General features: G+C 39.8%; 1 protein-coding gene across 1 annotated transcript in view; it reads right to left on the reverse strand.

Annotated features, from left to right (window-relative positions):
• The window catches only part of HECW2 (HECT, C2 and WW domain containing E3 ubiquitin protein ligase 2), a 113,334-nt gene extending 89,719 nt beyond the window's left edge, over positions 1 to 23,615 (reverse strand). The window contains exon 1 of the mRNA XM_037398544.1: positions 23,511 to 23,615. The gene's annotated coding sequence lies outside the window, so the exon portion shown is untranslated. The remainder of the gene's footprint in view (positions 1 to 23,510) is intronic.
• Between the last annotated feature and the right edge of the window lie 218 nt (positions 23,616 to 23,833).

The raw sequence follows: 23,833 nt of genomic DNA on the forward strand, positions 1-23,833 counted from the left end.
GGTATTTTGTTCTCCCGCATGACTTCCCCACAAATCCGGTTATTTTAGAGAAAACAAGACTGCTCGATGACATTTGGCTGGGATGAAGCTGCCTTTAACCCAGGGTGACTCTGCACTGGGTGCTCCTGAGCAGGCAGATAAGCAGGTGGCAGAGAGCTGCTATTACCACCTCTCTTTTTTCAGATTGGTAAATGCCACCCCAGAGCTGGGGCTTGGACAAGGCTCCATTTTGCCAGGTGCTCCGACTGCTCACCAGCCTCAACCAGGAGGATGCTGGCAGCTGACCTACAACTCCTTCAGCTTACAGCAAGGACCCAAACTATGCCAAAGCAGCCCCAGCACCACATGAACAAAAAAGGGTACTTAAAAGTATCTTTGCAATGCGGTCCATGGTCTGCAGATCCGATCCCTGTACATGAAATTGTATGCTTGTGGAGCACTAGGTTCAAGCTCTCAAAGCAAATCTTGGTTTTCCTAGTCATAATCAGGTAACAACAACAAAAAAAAGGGGGGGAGGGGGAAATAACAACTCTCACAGGAATATTTAATCATACACAGATTGCAGGCTTGCCAAAAAAAATGCTTCCAGTCATGGTAATTAAGATGGACTCTTCACTAATGGAAGTACTAAATGCCACTGCACTATTTTATGTTTGCATGAGCACCTACAGGAATTGTATTTTCAAAGGACAGGAGGACAAAGAATGCCAGATCTGGACTACTGTAAGAGAAATTTAAAACACTAACGTGTACTAAATGGCTAGAAACCATTCTCCCTTGAATGCCAACAGAACAACCCCCCAACAAGCTTGAGAAGAACAAAATTCTTGGACAGTCTTAACAGCTGCCGAAGCAGCTACAAGATCCTACTACATGCTATCACAGATCTCTCTACCCTTCATAACACTCTGGAAAACTTGGATGGTAATGAACATACAAGACAAATCTTCAGCTGAGAAAAGCAAGGGCAGAAAAGTAAGAGGCAGAGAAAAGTACAACAGGTGCTCTTAACAGCCTCACATGGGAGAGAAGGGGCTGTTGGGGCTCTTCTTGAAGGTGATGGTGCACTGCCAGAGGCTGCAGGGTGATGCTCTGAAGTCCAACCTAGACACAAGTATTGGCCTTCTGATGATAAAGTCCAGCTATATTAGCAGTGAAGGATTGTCACCATCTATATTCAGGTATTTAATATCAAGACCCAGGGTCAATAAAGCAGGAAGGTGTTTGTTCCCCACTGCACAACAGCAATTTGTTCCTTGCACAACCAAAATTAGGCTTCACATATCTTCTCTTACTACCTCTGTGCTGTGGGCAAGAAGAGGAAAGACTCCACTCACATTGCCTCGGGTGCCTTCTGTGACACCCTACATACCACATTTATTATGTTGACGTTTACTGTACTCTATTACTTTACAAAGCAGAAGCAATTATTGTTCTACTTGTGACTGACGGGATGGTCAGGAATAAGCTGTATTTCTCTAACCCTTCACTCCCACTTCAGCTGCAAAAGCAGAAAAAAGGTAGAAGCCATACCATACATCCCATCAAAACACTAAACAATGAAAGCTTTTTGCTATTGAAGCTTAAATTAATGGAATGGCAATATCCTATCACAGCCTTTATTCTGACACTGGCCACAACACGGACTATTTCCTTCTTTTTCAGGAATTATACATTTTTTTCCTTCTATAAGTACCCTTACACTTCAATGTGGGGTTCAGAGCATCGCAATGTGTCCTCACACAATGTGATATTTCAAAGCACAGCAGCAGCTCAAAGGATTAGTTAATGAATACGGGACACGAAGATATTGCAAAAAATACCAGTAATTTTTTCAGACATATTACACAGTACAATGGCAGGAATAAAGTGGAATTCCACTTCTCTGTATTCCAAGTAAAGACATCATTGAAATTCAAAGCATTCAAAGACAAAAATAAATCCTTTCACCCATCTCACTGGCGAAAATTCAAAAGCTTAACAATAGGAAGGAAATGACCTCAAGCTTAACCTCTTTCCTGAAAATCTTATTAATCCTCCTCCATAAAATGACGTGCATTTCATTCCCATCTACACTTCAGGTTTCACACACACACCAGCCCCACAGCACAAGCACTCAGCACAGCATGGGTCACCGACCAGCTGACCAGGCTCATCTGGAAGCCAAATCCTACACAACACTTGGGTGTTCCTGTAAAAGACTGGATACAATGAGAAAAGCATAACGTTAAGACAAAAAGTTAAACTAGAGAATAACACCGAATGAACTCTGACTTTCCTTAGACATAAAGGCCATTAGATACCTGATCATATTGTGGAAAAGTCCGTGTCTTTGCAAAATGCTAATAAATCACCTACCACGTAGTTCACGGAGGTCCAGCTGGCTGTATGAGAGGGTAAACACAGTGTGGCGGCTGCTTCCCTGTCCTCCTGAAGGAAGCATCACGCAGCTGAGGCAAGAGCTGCACCACCTCTCACGTCAACTCACAATCGCCTCAAGCTGCTGATGGTTCTGGGCAAGGACGTCTGCAGGAGACTGAGACAACCTGTTCCCCAGGGGGAAAGCCAAAAGCAGTGGCCACCAGGCAGGAAATATTTTGGAAAGTCAGATTTAGGCCACCAACGGCTACTGAAGTTGGGCTACACTTCTAATCTAACATACTAGACTAACTCAGTGGACCACATTGTAAGATAAGTATAACAAATGCAAGCAATATACTGAGAAAAAGGGGAGCCTGTCTCTCTCCTGTAGCATCAACCTTGACACTTTCAGAAGTAGGTGTTGGGTTTGTTTTGTTGGTTTTTTTTAAGTGCTTCGCTGTGTCTCACACCTTGTTAAAACTCTGATACCAACCCATCCTCACAACCATTATCCCTTCCCAATAGTTCCTTGCCATATCTCCAAACACACCCCAACACACCCACAACCTTGTAGCTTAAAGGTGATTTTCTTCTGCTTTTAATGGTAGCAAGTCAAAGAAAAACAAAAAAACCCTCTCTGTGTCCAAGTATCCTAAAGGCCTGTTACCCCGGGACAGGACTGTTCAGCAAATGCAGAAACATAAGCAATTTTCCTAATTAACTGTAAAAGGTCATCCTTGGAGTAAGTACTGTCACAGCTAAATTAAAAGAAAAAGAAAAAGCTGCAGCTAAGCTTTTCTGTGTCATATTTAATCTGCCAGTCCAAGTTTATTGTGGAAATGTTTTTCATCATTTTCCTTCTCGACCGCAACCTTATATGGTGTCAGATAAGCACTTGTTTGCTGGCAGTGCATGAACTGCTGAGCTCGCCCGAGCCGCACGCAGAAGAGGATTGCAGCTTCCCAAGAATAAAGGGCAGGCACTTGATCTGCCACCACGTTCCCATCACAAGGCTCTGCCAGAAAAGCTAGGAAATAGAACAAAGTATTCCTGCTGTGGAAGGCATGATACCAGCAAAGCCGTGCTTTTGTCAACATAGCCTACCCTGCCCCTGGAGAAATTCTGCTGGTAAATAAACATGACCAACAAAAGCACAATTTTGCTGGCGCAGCTGCACTTACAGAGAAGGCTTTCTGTGGTGTGGCTGTCTTGGTACAGATCATATGTAACCTCACAGCCAGCAGAAAAAGTCAGGGGTCACTTACTTTGTGGCCTTCACGCTGTGGGTTTGCTGGTTTTTGTTTTTTGTTGTTGGTTTTTTGGTTGGGGTTTTTTTTTTTTTTTTTATGGAGCAGCAGCATCTGGTCATTTATGCAGATACCCAATGCAGAAAGTCCCAGAGAGACAGGGAGTTTTGCTTTGTGTTTGGTTTTCTTCTGGTCAAATATCTGTCTGAAGTGGAAATGGTGGAAATCACTGCAGGGAGGGCCAGATAGTTACAGCAGCCCTGTCGAGTCCACCACTGGGGTCAGCAACCCCACTCCTATCCCTCTTTCACAGCCCCAAAATAGACTTGGCACAATTACTCCCCTGCAGTAAGATCGTTACTGTAATTCAGTCTGCCGCTGCTCTCTGACAATGGTACACATTTTCTTTTCCTGAGAACTGGAGTATTCAGGCGCTGAGTGGCCTGTAGCAGGAAAACAGATGAAATGATGTAAAGATCTCTTCTGGGTTTAATTTCAGTAAAATTTAGGCTCATTTGAGAACCATTACTACGCTAACCCTAAGCACACTTTATTCCGCAAGTAATTCTCCAGTAACGGACCGACCCTTTAAAAAGTAGTTTTTCATGTGGAACTGCCAGCTAACACAACTGCCACAACTGAGAGGCTTTAAAACGGAGTCAAGATGACTGTGTGCTGGGTTGGGTTTTTTTGTGTGTTTGCAAATCTAAAAATAAAACACCATTTTGCTTCACTACGAAACATACATCTGCCCTTTAAACATCATACACATCACCGAAATGCACATGTGTAAAAAGCACAACAGGCTAGAAGACATTTTTAACACATACACATTATTTTAAATCTGTATTTTGAAACTGTTGCAAGTTAATATAACTTATAATTACTAAATAAAATATAATTTAGAAAATCATATAATCATATGATTAATAAATAATATGTGGTTATAAGAATAAATTATAATTATGAATTTTTAAAATCAGATACCAGCAAACAAGTAGTTGGCAATCATCCACCAAAACCTACGGAAACATTAGGCTTGAGGACTCACCTTTTTCTCCAGATTATATTTTGCAATATAAATCACGTTGGCTACCCATGAAGCAGATCTACTACCAGCATATTTTGCTGTTACCAATCTGTAGGCTTGCACAGAAAGTTTCATTCCTTCCTTTTTGTCCATCTTTTAGCTTCCTTTTTCCTATTTCCTCCAGCCACTGATAAAGCAGAAGCAACAACCCCACTTCATACAGGACTTACAGTAGTACTGGTACATTATTATCAGAAATCCTGTCAGTGGTAAAATGGGTACACCCTAAGAAGTATTTAAGGCAAGTATTAAGCCCGTTACTACCTGTATAATAAACTAGAAAACTTCACGCCCTAATTAACAAGAGCCATCCCAGTCCCATTTATCAGCAGCCATCCTATTTCCCACACCCTACAACTTAATAATGATACACAAGTACTTTCAAAATTCACAGAAATTTTGCAAACACTTTTTGACAAGTATTGTGCTTATTTCCTTTTTACATCCTCTGGTCCTAAAACAGAGATGATGATATATTTTAAGAAACTGTAATTTATTAACAAGTTTTTCAGGTTAATAAGTTTATCATGTCAAAGACCTCACCTGAGAGATGATCCTCAAAACCACTCGAAAGCCAGACTAGTTACTGATCACAGTAATCAGAAAGAGTTTTTTAAAAAACATTTTAACTCACTCAAGTGACACAAATTCCTCCCTTTCTGCAATTAATCTTTGAAAAAGCTGACCTGAACTCACCATTTTCCATTCATATTCTAACAGACATATTACTGGCAGAAGTGTTTACAGTTTAGCAAGTGTTAGAGAATAATCACACAGAACAAAGGATGAGCTCAGTCACTTCAGATCACATCTTGACTGACAAGACCTTCCAGGCACTGCAGAGAGACAAACACCAACCGACCATAAGCAGCTACACCTGAAAAGTAACTTCACCATCTTTACTCATCAAAACAAGGGACCCCATCAAGCACAAAACCAGTGTCATTCAGCAAGAACTTGCACTTCTAATCCTCAATTCACGTCACAACTTTCAGTGAAAGAGCTGCAGGCCCAAACAGATTCATTAAGTATATATAATAATTCTGGATAAATTCTGGAAAAAATCTTTAATTGTACATATGCAAATTGCAAGCAGACAAAAAGGCTAAGTTCAGTAAATACATTTATTTTCTAGAACTGAACAAATAATATGCAACTCAGAAGAAAGTGCAAGAGATGAAAAGGTATGTATTTCTTCTTAAATCCCCGGAAGGGCACAAAGTATCCTAATGAGCTGGAATCTCATTTGTGGGGAGCTCTCAGGTGTGTAAGGGGAAGGAGGCGCTCCCCTGCCAGATGGCTTGTTCTGCTGATGGTAACAGGGAAGGAGCATAACCACGAGAACAACTGCAGTGTTTTAACTGCACACACGCACATACCCTCCACTAGTTATGGCAAGTGGCTTTTTGTACCGGTGAGAGTTTCAGCCAGAATCACTGAAGGTTTTCCATAAGATTTTTATTTTTAAAAAAAAAGATAAAAATTAATTCATCATTAGCAAGGGTGTAAAACTCAAAGCACAGAAACTTCTGAGCCACAGAGTCAGCATCACCCAAAGAGCCGACCCAGTCTTTGCACACAATCCATCAGCTGCGTTTATAGCCAACTAGTTGGGTGACTTTATTTTGCTTTTGATACTGAAGTTCCACCTTCAGGTTTCCAAAGCTCTGTTTTCTTTCCGGGAATGAACCGGCAAGGAGCTAAGTCAGTGCCAGGCACGCTCCCCAAGGGTCCTGTGGAGGTTCCTCTAACTGCTCAATCACTCCTGCATTTTCAGCCCTTATTTCACTTGGTGTTTATTTAGCCTTCCCCTCCCACAGTGTATGAAAGTGTATTTATTGCTAGGGACAAAGGGCTAAAACAAGAAGCTCTATACACAGTATATCCATGGAATAGATAAAATGGCCAGAAAAAGCTTTCCTACATACAGCGGCTGACATCTAGGGATCCAGGAGGTTAGTTTGCCTTTTGCCTTCTTAAATGGTTGATGGTTTGAACCCTGGAACTATTCCAATGGCACAAATGTCCCTGGATTTCCAACCATGTTGCATCGGCATCCCTAACACTAGGTGAGAACAACTGATTCATCACTGAAAATGCCTCCAGATTCTTCAGCTTCGCTTCTGATTGCACTTAATTATTGCCTGCAGTTTCTGATGTCTGAGCAATACTCTTCTTAATCCTCTCCAGCCTTCTGACAGTCACAGTATCAGCTAGCATTTCATTCTCAGTGTTCGAGTCCACTCCCATGTCCAAAACTGAAACATTTCTAAAAATTTTCTTTTCCTTGCCAGTTCCAAGTGATTACTCACTGCCTTTTAGAAATCCTTCTAGTTTCTGAAAGTTGTCAATAAAATATGTCTCTGCAGCACACATCTCTTAAGGATCTTGTGGGATTTAATATTCCCTTAGCAGCTGTTATTTTTTAAGTTTATCTTCAATATTATGAGCTGTTTAACCAGGAATGCAAGCTAGTCTATTGTTGTCATCAGATAGTAATAGCTTTCTTAGGGATTTTATTAGAAAGTGAGAGAGCTTGCTGGTTTGGAATATAGAAAAATATTTATATTTAAACAATACGCTTTTTTCATATTTCAACTTTTCAGTGATCGAAACCAAATGCAAAACCCACTAACACGAAGAGGAAACAGCCCAAGAACACGGGTTCTAACCAAGGCAGAAACGGGCCTCAATGCTTCCCTCCCGTGCCCCTATTGAAGACTGAGCCCATTAACTGTGATATTGTGGATACCTCTGCATAAGAAACTTCTCCTTTCCCTTCTACAAACAAACAACCTCTAGCTTAAGTAAACAGTAACATCTTCCTATTTTATTTATATACATGTATGTTTGCTAAGGCATCCAAATGGCTGATAAGTAATGCTGTGAAAAAAACTACAGATAGAGAAGAATAGCTCAGCATACAGACAGCACATCCATGCAGGCAGCGCGCTAAGGCAGGCTGTTAAAGGAATACGCTGAATCACTATCCTTCACTACCTTTGTCACCATTACCGCTTACCTTCCTGGCCAGCTACACTTCCCATCTCCCCTTCTGTGCCTCAATGATGGCAAGATCTAATGGCAAATTCCTCATCTTGGAGGTTTTTCCATTGCTGAAAAGCTCTTTCAGGGTCTTTACAGTCTCTTTTCCTGAAATGAGTTTATTCCATAAACTTTGTCCTAAACTGGCAAGAAAGTAGACCTAAACATTACGATAATTAAAGAGTTATAATAAGGCCATTGCTATTATTTGACTTCAAATGTGCTGCGATGCTTTACCATTGTGAGAAGTAGTACTCCTAGCTCTGACCAGATTCCTCCTTTTACCTACCTCCTGCTTTTCATGTAAGGATTCAGGATGCACTATAGATTTGATATGGCTATTAATAATTAGCAGAAAGAATACATTATATAGGATAATCTGATGTCATTATGAAGCCCAGCAAAGCCACAAGAAGTGAAACATCATCTCTAAGCATTTATGGCTTACTAGTATTGCATCTGATATATTTTAAACACTCCCAAAGACATGCAACATTCCTTTACTGGTAGATGACAACAGCCAGCACTACTCAATATGGTAGCGTATATCCAAGAAGCAGGAAAGTAATATGCAAAAAAACCCACAAACCAACGAAGAAGAAACCTATGGCTTTCAAAGTATATAAGCATGCTTTCTTAAACAACAGCAACAAAAACCCCTGCTCATATTGGTTATATTACATCTAACTATGCACAATTTTATACATCTAGCTCCGATCCTGAAAGCCTTAATGCGATTTGTGAGCCGAGTCCTTCGGGTATAATTTTCAGCTAAGCTGTGGTTTCTGCAATTTTTGTATGATTTTATATTGTGTGTCATTGATTACTTACAAACACAGACCATCCCATTTTGGAATCTGGCACTAGCATGCTGACACTGCAGAATTTAACAGCACAATTAAGGAAACACTGTAGACATCAGGAGAAGGCTTTTTTGGATGAGCATACGACTGAAGTCTGACCCAGTTCACTTTTCAGAAGCACCATCGTGTTTTTTTCAGTCCTTTCTACCAAACAATATAGCGTGGTCATACATTGTATCAATATTCAGGCAGACACAGGATAACCCAGAAATAGTTCAGGCACGCAACACATTCTAAATTTGCACACACACTTTCAAAGATGCTATTTTTGCAAGGTATACAGGACAGGAAATCTAATTTGTTCACTTCTGTTTCAGTGTCTGCATTCTTGTACTGTCCCTGACCTGATTCAGGTTCCCATGGACAGCAGCCTGGGGCTTATTTACTTGAGAGAAACTCACAAGCTTTTGTTGGTTCTTCACTGAGGAGACCAAACCCATTTTGTCACAATGTGGTGACATGTTTGGCAGGGTGGGCTGTAGCCACCTACTTCTGCCGATTTTCTCGACCACCTGCTGGATTACCATTGCCTATGCCTCAGCCCAGAGCTGCAAGCAGGTATGCACACTGACCCGCACATCAGTCTTGTTCTTTATTGCATTCCTGCCAAATACATTACAATCAATAATTCCTTCAGATTCTACTAATGCAGTACTTCTGGTTTTGTTTGGTTTTCATAAACGATTACTATTCTGTCCTATTGCTTGCCCTTGCTAAGAGGAATGCGGCACCCACTCCCTCCTCATGCAGTCACAGAGCCCCAGCCTTGCTACCTCCACAAGAACTAGGAAAGATAAAATTAAAAATTAAGACCACGATGAAGTAGTCTGATTGTTTCACCGGGAAAGCCGAGACGGTTGGAAATATTTATATGGATTTGGGAAGAAACTGTAACAGATATACCACATGATACTATTTTGTAACTATTCCAAAAGCAGAGCAGGGAAGAAGCCATCCTAATCCTAAATCCAACATTGTGAACTGGGATAGCTTGGCAACTGCACGTAATTATTTTTTTGGAGTTTTTGGTTGGTTGGTTCTACATTCCCCTTCACATTTCACCCTCTTCAGAGTAACTAAGAAACACCTGTGCTCCTCCTTCAGCAAAGACTTCAGCTGCCTTCACGGCATGACAAACCCACTATGGACCTCACAGCTGCAACTCCTAATGCATACTGCTACTTCACTCTTAAAGGTCATATTAAAAAAGCATAAAAAACAAAGTTACAAACTACCCTGGCCAACACTTACGCTCCAATAGGAGCAACATAGCAAGTCAGTTGTTCATGACTGCAAGCCATGGACAAACACTGACAACAACTGGAAAATCAGAGGCAGAGACCTGCACCATCCTTCCAACTCCCTCCTTTTGCACGGTGGGGTGCAGAGGGAGCAAAATTTAGATAGAACATTGCAGTTGGACTTTTATTTCGCATCTGCATTTATCCAAGACTCATTGATTTGAGACACCTGACATACCAGCAGGGTCAACTCCTTTGCAGTTACTCTGCACTTTCTTCTTTCCATTGTGATTTGCGTGTATTCAGATTTTTCTGGAGTGCCCAAAAAGCCAACAGTGTCTGTAATCTGTGTGGAGATGTGGTATCGATTGCTTGCATCAGGGACTTTCTGTAACACACTAAAACAGGGCAAGCTGGCTAATTACTGCCACATCCAAGTTCAGAGTTCAGATCCAGATGTCAAACTTCTTAAAAATTCAGAATCATCTGGTTTAATTTTAGTTTGGCTCACCAGAGAGAAAATCCCAAATCACGGTATTTGATGCTGACTTCCTCATCTCTGTCCCTGGGTTGCTGCGCGGTTCTTGGGAAGCGAAGAAAATCCTGAAACGTTGCCTACCTCCTGTATAAGGCATGTTACTAAAATGGTGTTGTCTTACTTATTTTTAAACTACGTAGGATTCCAGGCAGTTGCCTGCACAGTGACTCGGCAAAGCCCCATGCAGAGAAGCTCCTGCTGGGCCTCTTGCAGCCCTGAAGGGAGGGAGGCCAGGCCATGGGCCTTTCACAGAATCAGAGAACCATTCAGGTTGGAAAAGACCTTTAAGATCATCAGGTTCAACTGTTAACCCAGCACTACCCAGCCCACTGCTAAACCATGTCCACGTGGGTTTCATGCACCTGCAGGACAGCATCAGAAAAGGCTCCTGAAATCAGAATGCAAATTGTTCGTGAATAATGAAATAAGAAGCAAAGCACACTGCCTATGCAGCCTTCAGATTTCAGGATGCTATTTTAAGAAAAATTGGTAGTCCTCAACTTGGCATCTTTACATTATTTCTCTTAACCTACACTCAACTTCAGTGACATCCTTAATTTGGCATTAGAGATTCTGCCTGTCACTTCCCAACCTGCACCTCTCTCATGCTGGTACCTGGGAGCTTGAAAACATGCCCTACATTTCTAGTAGCAAAGTTCAGGTGCTCTTCTGGGATATTTTCTCCCACATATTTTCAGAACATGTAGTCTATTAAATAGATTTTTCAGATAATTTCTGTAAATTAGTATACTATCAAGGGCATCTGTGAATTTGAACACAGCATCCCCTATCCAGTAAGCAGTTTATTTCAGGAGATTGACTCATTTCCTTAAAGCTTTTTCAGCTATCTGTTGTGACTGAAAAAAATTCAGAAAATTTAGAAGTACTCAAGGAAATGAGCCAACACATCCTGGAAGAAATTCATCCAATACACACACACCAAGATAAGTCAGTCTAAGATTTCTAAAGAAATGAGCTGGAGGAAGTTCTAGAAGAACCTGAAATATTTTCTGTGAAACACAATGTTTATTTCACATCATCATAACTCTCCTTAAACCCACTTTAAAAGCAACATACTATGCCTAATCAGGAAGATGAGATGGTTTTAGTTAGGTTTTTTTTCCCCTGCAGAGACAAAAATCCTTCCCTGAAATAGTTTAGTTAATCTTGCCAATATTTGAATTAAAAATATTGCTGCCATTATGCCTCATCAGAACTTCATTTCAGATCCCTAGTGCTTACACCCTGGGGCTGTAGGGTCCACGGTCGAACTATACATACCAAGATGAAGCCTTTTCAGTGAGATGCATAATGCACCACAGAACCACCTCGCCACAGAGCTCTGGGGACGCTGGCTACCTGGAGTCGTCACCCAGGAAACAAGGAAACAAGAATTTCCCACCTTCAAGCAATGTAATCAAGTGCACTGCCTTGTAAAAGCTCAAGTCTTTGAAAATAAAAGCAAAGAACCCAAAACTTTTTCAGAACCTTTCCAAGAACCAGTCATCCCCAGGGTTTCATGTTTCTGAATATCTGAAATCATGACAGGAAGAAATTAAAAATCCTTTGCCAAACAATGAAGATTTCATGAAATAGTAGTTATTATAAATGGCTTTTGTCTGTCTCTGGATTCTCACATACTTGTGAAGCACAAAGAGTGTGACTCCAGTATTCTGAGTATTCTCAGTCACTAAAAGTGAAAAAAGGCAATTTTTCATTAAAACTTTTCTGAGCCATCATCTGTTAGACATGAATTTACCAGCATGACAACGCTGAACAGATGCCTGTGGCTAGACGTTTACCAAATGACGGCGTATGTCCATGTGCTAGACTGGCAAAGGTGCTAAGCATCTTCTGTCACTTGGGAGGCTCACTCCCTACACATGGCTTTGGGAAATGCAGCATGGTCCAGCCAGGTACTGAATCTTCCAGAGCAGGTCAGCATCATCAGCCAGTTCCAAGAGGCAATCTCATCAATGCCATCCCACTCTTGGAGAAATGATCAGCTCTGGGCTCTCACGATGGAGGGAAACCGCACCCTGAGTTTGCAGCACAAAGTCACTCTTCACACAAACACAAGCAAGACAATAAAATTGCTGTGCCGCCTCCTCTTTTTCTGCATTACTCTTGACAGCCTTTACAGTTGGGATCAGTATCTATTCAGTCTTTCCACCTGATTGCCTTGGGCTTCATTTCTCTACTTGATGGTTTCTCTCTGTTGAAATATCTCTTGATTCCTGTATGTAATTTGTCATCTTTACTGGTCTGGCAAACAAAAGAGGTTTCTAATCCTTAGTATGCCCCTTTGCAATCCACCAACTGCTTCATCATATGCAGGTGCTTAACAGGCCAGTCCCAGAAATATTTCATTGTTTTAAAGCTTTTATCTCATACAGAAAAGCTGAGATCCAACTGCTCTTCCAGTGAGGTAGTGTCACATTGCAGCTAATGGGTACCACCACGGGACGGGCAGCCAGCCGTGGAGCAGCAGCCTCACACTGCCTCCCACCATGCTCCAGCTAAGAGCTGCACGTTAAGTCAGATCAGCTTTTTACCCAAAGGAAAACTATAACCAAAATAGATGCGACCCAAAAGTACACTTAAAGTCGGTAGATTTTTCTGGAAGAAGATAGGTTTTTTACAGCAAGGCAGCTTCACCTTACTGATCATCTTAATTTTTCCAATTCAGACTCCCCTTTACCTTAATACAAGAAATGCTGTATAAAAATACAAGAAGGGAAACTAAAAAGGCAGGGAGATTGAGTCAGAAGGTGTAGACAGACTCTCCAAACCAAGAGCAGGAAAAAGTGTGCGGAACTGGGGAAAAAAAAATATTTTAGAATAAAATAATAATTTCATAATTTTCCACTTCAAATTAGCTTTTTTGTTTATCTGCTCACAGTACCCAGAATATCATAAACCTAAATTGTGATGTGTTTCCACAGAACCTTCCATGAAAAGAAAAAGGATGGAAGGAACAGAAGGGGGATTTGGAAAACAAACAAACAAAAATAATTAAAAATAATTTTAAAATCCCACTCAATGCAAGCCACTGTATTCATTTAAAAAAAAACCATTTAAAATCAAATACTTTTTTCAGGTTATGTAGCTTATTACCAGAAAGTTAATTTTCAGAATGAAAATGCTCAAGCTTTGTCTGAGCAAAACCAGAAGTGGAGTACTGCTAGATGGTAATTCAGCAAACGAGCAAGTGGGACCTCCAAAGAGCGAGGTCATCCTGCTTCACTATTTTGAAATCAAATACTTTTAACACACTCTTCTCATCTTCAAAGAATCACAGCACTCTAGTTTTAGCCAAATGCAGTTTTCAGATTAATGTACTTCATATCCAACTACCCAAAGTAGCTTCAATGGTTCACAATAACTGGAGTTTCTGGTGAGTATGTATCTATCAAGATTACCAAGACGTTAGTAAATTTAAGCTACCTCAAAGTAACTGGTGGTTCATGCCCTAGCTAAACAGAAGACTGTTTTCCATTAGAAATTAAAACATTTTATGGCAAAGTCTTGATTAACTACATCTAACTGCACAGCAGTTATCAATCAAAAGACATTATCCCAGTGACAGCAGCTTACTAACCTATTCTTCATTACCTCTCATGCAATAGATGCAGAAGAGTGAAAAAGAAGGCTGGAAGATTGCCCAGGATATTGCCTCTCTACTTCAGCAGAAGAGAATCTAGAATTTGCAGGATCAATTCACTCCAGAGTAAGGCACTAACAGTATAAACAGAGTTTTGCTGTAATGACCAGAAAAACTGCTAACTTGTCTTCAGCACCACTGTATCGTACTCAGAGGAACAGGAGTGACTTACTTTCCCCATGCATTGCCTAGATCTTTTTTCTCACATGTATGCTTTATTAGTTTTGTAATGAGATCGATTATTTCTTCAGGGTTAAGATTTACCTTTTAAACAAAAAGGATGCTAGTATTACTTCCAGTCTCAAATCTTTAAGCTCATGTAATGAAGATGAGAGCAGGCAAAGCCTAACACTGCTTGTGAGAAGTGCTAAATGACTCTGCAGATTAAACTGGGTAAGACAAAAGCTAAAAGAAACACGAAGATCATGTTGCAATTCTTTAGAAGTGCTACCATTTTACCAGTGCCCAAAACCAAAGCCAGTTATATTAAAATCATCACTGGAAGTCAAAAAAGCAGATAAGCATGTTGCTTATTTAACTTTTTAGCACAAAACCTCAGAATTAAAAGCTTCTGTCTTGCAGTGTTAACATGCAACAGCAAAAAAAGGACCACCAAACTGTGTACACTAATGAAGGCAAAGCAGCTTTATTAATTTGCGTAAATATCTTGAAAGCACCTACAGATAACATTACCATGATATCTCCTAGGAGAATAATTCTAAAAAGCAGTAATTCCCTAGGACTCTGCAGGCAAAGAACAGAACCTAGAATTAAATGCAACTAGAAGCAAAGGCTCGCCAACTCAGCTACCCCCAGCAATACGAATAAACCCAGAGCACAAAAAAGGAATTATAAAAAGTGCAATCAGACTTGCACTCCTATTACAGCAGCCTACAGATCACAGCCACCAACACCCTCTCTGCTGGGGTCACCACTGCACATTGCAGCTGAGCAGGTCGAGTGCAAATTACTGCCAGAGAGATGGTCCCTCACTCCTGGGTACACCCTCCTGAGGCTACTCTCCCTCATGCCATCGGAGATGCTACAGCAGCATAGAGCTGGTTGTGTTCTTGGGAGAGTAAATGCTCCGCCAGCTTAGCACCGCTCAGCCAACAGGCAGTAAAGACTAGCACCGAAGACAGTAATCTATGTTAATCTGAAAGGTTTAGTTCAGAAATATTTATTTATATATCAGATATATTTATGTTATTTATTTATTCAGAAATATTTAACTGCTTGAGCAGGAGAGAAGGAGTGTACTCAAGTATGCAGTAATTAGGACTGCTTTTCAAAATCAAAATCTTATATGCTGATGACTCAGAACATCTAGCCAAATGGATGAGTCATAAAGCTATTCCACATGATTTGGCAAAATATCAGGTGAGTTGCCTTTGATTTTACTTGCCGAAAACTTACCACGGTACGTTATGGGGGTTTTTTGGTTGTTTTTTTGTTTTGTGGTTTGTTGTTTTTTTTTTTAAGGGAAACTGGACGATGCATTTTCAATCCTATTGCTCAAATAATTCACAAGCGAAAAAATACATCAAAGAAGGTGTTGCTGCCTGTACATTAAGAACTATCCCATCAAAAACTCCTAAAAACCTCACCTTATTCATTGTTGACTTTGGTAGATTGTTGCATCCTTATTCAGTATCTTGAAGGCAACTGCCCGCCTGTAAATCTACTAAAATTCAGAGATGCATCTAAGCTGAAAAATTTTTCAAATAGAATTGTCCCTGTCCCTGCAGGCTACCATCTGCTGCACTATGTCATGCATAAAACTCTATACAAATTAAACTACAGTGAATATAGAAATATGGGTTTTTTTCTTTTTTATAAGGTCATTACTGGATATTTACCTCAGTGACAACGTATGTGCCTGCTATTGCGCTATAATGTTTTTCTATGCATATTTCATCTTACAAAGCCAAACCCATTTAGGCTTAACTGGCTTCATATGCAAGAAAGCGCTTCCACATTTGATGGCAAAGATAAAACACTGATTAAGTTCATGATCTTGGAAGGCACTGAATGCCTTCAATTCTTAGCCCTCTTCACAGATGACACCTAGTAGGTCCAAGGTTTCAGTTTTAATCTGTCAAAAATTATCCTCAAGTGCAACTGCACTCACATGAACCACATTTACAGCCATCAAATAAAGCTTAAATCCTCAAGAAAGGAAGCACTTCATGGAACATGACAGTTCATACCATATCAAATAACAAAAACTTCTAATGGCAACTGAATAGCAACAATCAGAGAATTTTTGTCAGGGAAAACCAGAAAGAGAATTTCTAAACACCCTTTCTGTAAGAAAACTAGGAAGCGGTGACCTGTATCCATCAAACCTTCTTCAATGTACAGTTAAAAGAGGGCTTGATGTTAGCAGGGACATGCAAGAAGAGATCAAGCTGAAAATGAATTCTTAAATATTCCCCTTAAGAATAAATATCCTCTGTCCATTTCCTTTTATGATCTTACTATGTATCTGCGTAACTATTCAAGTTTTTTTTAATATATTCTACAAATTTTCAAAATAAGCTCCTTTACATTCAATTAACACTCTACAGTACTTATCTCGCTTCTTCAAGGCAAAGTCACAAATCTTTGTTTTATCTTTTCCTCTTCTGCTTACTACAGTATACAGGAAATTTTATGGAAGTTGTAGGTTCATTTTTTGCATTACCGCACATTGAGATATAAAAGATTAATTTATTCCCAAGTCAGGCAGGAATTACAAGGGCAATGAATATACTAATTTTTATAAACTTTCAAGGACTACTGACATATTAGTGATGGGATGAGCAAGCAGGGGCTCAAAATACAACCAAAAGCTGAACAGTTTGACGTTAACTCTGAATGACAGCTGGACAAAGGAAACAGATCTCATGAAGCGAGAGTTTGACCAGACCTTGAAACAAAGATCTGAAGCACAGGATTTGCTTGCCTGGGAACTGGCTGCCCACCAGAGTTACAGCGATGGAGTCCCGGATGCTGCTGGGCAGAGAAAGAAACACTCCCAATGCAGACGTCTTGCTTTTTCCCATGGAGTAAATGCCAGCTACGCGCAGCCAGTTTACCTGCATTCTTGTAGCATCTTCACCTCACATCAGTACTTGCCTTATGCCAAACTGGCAAACTGTACAAGGGTTGGGTACTGCTCAGGCTTACCTGAAAATTTTTCTGTCCCAGAGGAGCTCTGAGATGGTCAGCTCTGGCCATTCTCTGCATTATTTTTTTTTTGTTCCTCAATTAGCATAAGTTGCAAGATAGACCTTGATGAGATTTGCTAGGAAAGGCCTATCAAGATCAATATAGGCACCTTCCGTAACCTCCTTGATTATAAATTAAGAACCTGTGTATCCAATATCACGATATATTAAAAGGTTATATTGAATTTACCCACCAATGAAGTGTTAAGTTTCAGAGTCGTAGTATGCTTTTCTCATTTTTTCAAGTGCCACTGGTTTTAACTACACCAGTGATGTCCTTAACATACTATATTTAACACTCCGCTTCTAACACTTCTCCATTAATTCAGATTATTATAGTCACCGATAAATCTGTGCAGGTGAAGAAGCCAAGAACTTCATAAAAAATTTACAGGAGGAATTCTAACACTGTGCATAATGTAAAACTAATCCATAATCTATTACTTACATAGAACAAATGAATAGATGAATTAATGCAACTAATCCAGTTGTCAGTGATTTGGAGTAACTTTTTTTCCCAAATTATTCTGAAAACACTGTATGGAATGTTGACTGGATGACAGAAAACAGCTCAGCAAATGTCTATAAAAAACAAAATGAAAGCCAACCTCCCTCAAACAAATAAAACACCCAAGCTAACACAAGGCAGTTTTATGGTAAAAGGAAGTATAGCGAATTTAGAAGTGTACGTTGTTTTCCATTATCCAGAGTTTGTATTTGCCATCTTCTCATCTGCTGGAACAGCCACTGACATCAAAAAGGCAGGGTGAGGAAAACACAGCTTCCTATCCGAAGGATTATAAATGTTGTCGTGCCAAAACCTCTTGCAGTGGAAAGATACTGACAACACATCTGAAAGTGCCCTCCCTGCAGCTACGTTTGTCTATTTTTCAGGTCAGGGGTATCTCAAAAACTTAAGAAACACAATTAACTGAAAAGTTTGGATGTTCTGGCAACACTTTCTCTGTCACAGCTTGAACTTCTTCCAGACATAAATACCATCCTACAAGCTTTCAGGTTTTGTTTTTATTTCTTTATCAGGCAGGCAATTCTTTTCTTCTTAAAACAAGTATCATAATTGTATTTTAATGTAGTGAGTATATATAAGGTACCTGCTACATGCCATGAAAACACACAGAGAAAGCACCTTCTGTTCATGTCTTCTAATTTTTGCAGTAAAGAGAAAGTATTATGCTGTCCATTTACTGATTTTTGAGTAAAATTCACTAGCTCACAACTGAGGAGGAGAAAGTACCAAATTCTGTGATGGTGAAAAAGTAACTTTACATGTGGGTCAGGATCTAGGAAGAAAGGGAAGAGTAAGACTGAAATGCAGTACCTGGAGGAAAAGCTTCCGAAGACCCCTGGTTTATTACAGATCTATTTTTTTTTTTAAACCACTGTAAGCCTCACCACGTATGATTTTGCGATACAATTCCCATATTAGACTGCCTTCACTTTTCATTATCCCGCTCCAGAGGCAGCCTTTCCCTAAATATTACTAAATCACCAGCAAATGAAGTATTTCAAGACAGCTTTTTCCACACGGTTTTGCTTGTCACAAATATCAACGTCAGACAGACACACACAGACTAGCGCCAGCCCCAGATGCAGGCCAAGATGAATTCACATTCTTTCCTGTAATCCTACTTAATTGTCGACTATGAATTTTGCTTCGTGATACATACTATTTAAGCATACATCTCCAGTGGGAGTTTCACCGATACCTCAACATGCACAGGTATGGCTCTTACAGAGCTTCAGAAACATAGCTGGTCCTTTTGTTTATTTCTTTAAGAGAACAAAATCACCACAGTGCTTAGATGTTCAGATGATATCATTAAAAAAAAAAAAAATAAACAAAACCCAACAGCCCACAAATCAATCCCCAAGGGCTCATGACAAGCAGCACGCCAGCCTCCTGGAAGCCTAAACCAAAGACTCTCCGTGGAGCCAGCTGGGCAAAGACCAAGTGTTCTGCACAGAAAGTCAAGCCCATGGTTTGCAGATTTTAACAGCAGCTAAAATGAGGAGGAACCACAAATTCATACTGTTAAGCCCAGTAACTAGTCAACAGATATTAACAGTACTGCTCAGATTTTACAAGTACAGAAAAGTACTCATATTGCTAAAAAAGGAAGGAAAAAAAAATCAAGCAAATAATCAGGCTTTTCTGGAAAATAATAAAATCATTACTTTGTATGTTATCCATAAAGAAAACCAGAGAAATCTTCTGGAAATAAAGTACCTTAACATTTTATAATCTCTCTGTCTAATGTAAGTCACTATTTTAAGTGTATTAAAGGCAGTTTACATGAAAGCTTTTTTATTTTTAATCGTGTCTGACCTGAAATAGAGAGGCTCCAAACCCCATTACCCTAGGCGGCTTAGCATAAACCTACATCCTAGCTGTTCTGCCCTTTGTAACTTTGCATCTTTTTGTTTGTGTGGTTTGATTTTGGTTTTGTAATATTTTTGTGGATCCATGTTGTCGGTGTAACAAAAAGCCAAGCAGCCTATGAAAAGCAGCTGATGGAAATAAATATAATGACCTTTGATAGCCAGCATTTTAAATGTGCTAAGAATCTCTAGAATAAGGGCATGCGTCTCATAAATAGGACTCTGTAAATTAGAACAAAAATAGGCCAACCTGGGCAATTTGGCCATGGGAGCTGATCTATTTAAACCAAAAGTAGGGTTTGCTTCTCCCTCCTGACTTTTTATTCTTTATTTTGTACTTTCTGATTTCTTTAAATATAAGACTTCATGGCAACGCATAAAACTCATCACGTTTCATGTTCCCTCAGCATCCCATGAGCAGTGGAGAGTCTACCTGCTCATCTTCTTACACGGTTCTAACTGCCCAAGAAAGTCTTGGTACTCTGCTGCTACAATAACACAACAGCAAGAAAACCGGGATGTCTCACAGTCCCTTCAAACTGAATATCCATTTCTTTTCTTTGATTCCAGCTGGCTTCAGTATGTTGTGCAGTCTTACTCACTGTAGGACTTCCAGAGCATGACCACTCTTGCCATAGGAAGATTCAGATTCCTCTTTAACTAGTGGAAAAAAAAAATCTGTAAAACTCTAATAGCTTAAATATTGCTTGGAAAAAACCATGTACAGAGCAAAAGCTATGTCAGTACTGCACAGGAAAACATGGGTCTAACAGGATGCACGTGTTTGTTAAATTCCATAGTCTTCTACCACTTAAAAAGATTAAGAAGGTTTTTAGTCTGAATCCTAGTTTAGCTCTTAAAAAAAAAAAAGTTAAAAAAATTGAGATAATTCCTCCCTTCCTTCCTTCTCCATTAGGATAGAAAGACTGAAAATTTACCTTTACTCCCCAAAGTACAGGTACAATACTCACTAAAAAGCCCCATCTCCAAATTGCATCACACCTTGTCACTTTCAAGTGACAATCCTCAAAACTGGTCCTGAAGAAAAAAAATGAGAAGCCCATTCCAGGCAGAGCTTAAAAACCGAATTCAAAATGATAAACTTGTATTTCAGATTTGCCAATTTCACGTTTCATGCAACACTGCCCAATTTACCTAAAGAAGAGCTAAGACTCAGAAATAACATTTTTCCCTTGCATGTAGTCTCACTGGGACACCTTTCTGTGCTTTTATAGATGCGTTATCTACATTCTCCACACATCTTGGCCCTGGAACTAGAAAGCTGCTTCAAGAAAACTTGATGGACAAGACTGTTCAAGAAGTGCTACTGACACTTTTTGAAGTTCAGATAGCACAAACCCAGAAATAGTCAGGAAAAAGGATGTTTGCCTTCACAGAATATGCTGCATCCCTCACATATACTTTTATTCTGGTAATCCTTAGGAATACATTGGAAAAGATGACATCCCTCTGTACAAAACAGTCCCACCACAAGAAAACAGATCGCGTTTCAGCTGTACACAGTGATGAGACAAAGGAAGACATGAGTATGGTACTAAAGCCAGCAAACTCATCCGTGTATCAAAAACATTCTTTAAAATACAAAATTCTAGAAAAACTGAGCACAAATTTAGCGATGTAGAATTTTTCAGTTAGGTTCAACTTTGTGCATTTAAAAACAAAAGACAAAACGTTACTGCAGAGGAGTATCTCAAGGGCATTACAGTCAATTAGTGTCTAATAAAATATGCAGCCTTTTCTACAAAGTATTCGTTCATTTATGACTTCCCCCCCTTTTTATTTTTATTTTTTAAAACAGAGGTCTAGTCTGGGAAAAAATTCACATGCACTTAAAATATAAGAATCAGTCCTTCAGAGTAAGATAACGCTGTGTTTCTCCCCTCAGGCTTTCCCATTTTAAAAAAGATTAACACCTATTTTCATAACCATTTAGCAGGGCAAACATTTCACTGAAGTTGTACTGCAGTAGAGCAAGCTCCATCCACCACTCCCTAGCGTAAAGCAAACATCTGCAAACCACCTAATAGTAAAGGCAGTGATTCTGATTACTAACAGTCGTGACCAACTGACGCCCAGGTGAACGTGTAGAGCAGTTTGTAGTAAATCTCTTAAAAATAAAGAGATATAATAAGTGTGGTGGGATTCCTAGTAAGCCACTGCAGTTTTAGCCTTGCAGTAAAACCACACTTGGAACAGCACAAAACTAGTTTCTAATGACAGAAAACTAGGGAAAGCATGCTAAATAAATAAATGAATGAATGAAGAGACAAGATTGCTTCCAGTGTGTCATTTTCAACTCCTTTCATAATGGATATATTCTGTGAAATTAATTGGAAGTGAAAAGGTACCTGGATTGCTTCAGACCTTTGCCAGATCTCTCTGTACTACACCTGAGCTCAGAATGATGCTCATGTTTACAATTTCATCTCTTCATTTACAGAATTAATAACTACTTTTGCCCCCTCAAAACACTGATCCAGTTTTCATGACAGATAATTGTACAACAAACATTAAAAAAAAACCAAAAAACACACACAACAACAACACAGGACTGTGCTTTTTTAAGTAAGAGAAAAATATTTGCCTTTTTCTGTTCCTAGCTCCTTGAAAAATGATGCTTTACTAGAAGACGTGGGGGAACACTGGAGGTATAGCAGCAGGCTGGCACAGCCCCAGTACCATCTTGTGTTAGTGAGCACACACAATTTCTGCCACCTTCCGGAGGCAGTGTCAGAGGTGGGCAACTCTGTCAAGTGAAATGGTTTTCGTTTTAAAGAGCGAGCAGGATGGATAACCTCAAGCAACTACATTGAATATTAATAAGGTGTTTCAGAATGGGACTTTTATTTTTAAATATACTCACCCACAAATATCCCTCTCCAGAAAAAAATAAGAAGTGAACGTCCTCAGCTTTCAAAGTAGTAAGTGGCAACTGGACGTACTTCACAGCAATTATTACCAAGGACTGAAAATCCTGGATTATACCCTGTGCAGTTTAACTTACCTTAGCTATGTCTGTAAGAGTTATGCAAAAAAAGTTTTTAGATCATACTCTTAGAATTTTTTTAATCTTTATTCTTAAAACATGCTAGATACTTGAAAGAGCGTATCAAAAGGCCTAAATTAAGATAGACAAGCACGCCTATCAGGCTGAATATATCCTTACCTCTCTGTTGTAAAAAAATGTGCAATTCACTGAGCATGCAGATCATTGAGAATGATGAAACCACAAGCCTTTAAGCCAAGACTCTGCTCAGATCTATTTTAAATCAGTAACAAAACTCTCACCAGCACTCACAGATTTTAAGTGGCAGTGGAAAGAAAAGCTCAATGTGAATGAGTTCCTGGACCTTTCATCATTTAACAAGAAAACAAGAAACCAAACGTACTCAAACTCAAACACTCTGTTATTACACAGTAGCGTGATGGGGGTGGGGGTGGGTGGGGGGGTGTTTAGGCCCAAGGAGGCATAAATTTGGCTGTTCCTTATAGGAAGAATACAGTACTCCAAATTTTCCAGTCTGTAAGGCAGCCACCAGAGGAAAGGTGAAAACAAGAAATTGTATGCACGCTTGTTTAAGAAGAATGCATTTCATCTTCTAGCAGGTTACTGTGGAATCAGATCTACATTAATCAGAATCATGTTTTTACATAGTTCACTGCACTAAGAAAAGCAAAGAGAAACCCAAGATAATTTTCTGCAGTCTTACCTCAACTTTATCTTCAAATTAATTATGCAGTGTGCCACAACACGCATCAAGAAATTAAATACGAAGTGGCAAAATAGCAAGAAACACACAGAAGTATTACAACATGGTTCTGACTTACCTATGTGATAAAGTCCTATCCAGTCAGTTGGGTCTACTTCTTCCTTAATATCCCAGAAAATTATGAGGTTCTGAGATTGCCCCAAGGTGTATTCGTACATACTGGCTGTCAAACTTGACCTGCTATCCGAGGTCACTAAATCAGTGTCACTGTTGGCACGCTGCAAGTTCATGTTCTCAGCCATGGTGCCCTGAGATGCCAAACTATGCAGATTCTCTGGGCTCAGAGTATACCGCAGCTGGGGGTTGCGACGTCGCACAAAAAGCAGGTGTTCTCGGGCTGAACTGGCCATCTCTTCTCCACCTTTGTCAATTTACGTGAAA

This window comes from Falco rusticolus, chromosome 8 (genome assembly GCF_015220075.1).
Source record: "Falco rusticolus isolate bFalRus1 chromosome 8, bFalRus1.pri, whole genome shotgun sequence".
Lineage (NCBI taxonomy): Eukaryota > Metazoa > Chordata > Aves > Falconiformes > Falconidae > Falco > Falco rusticolus.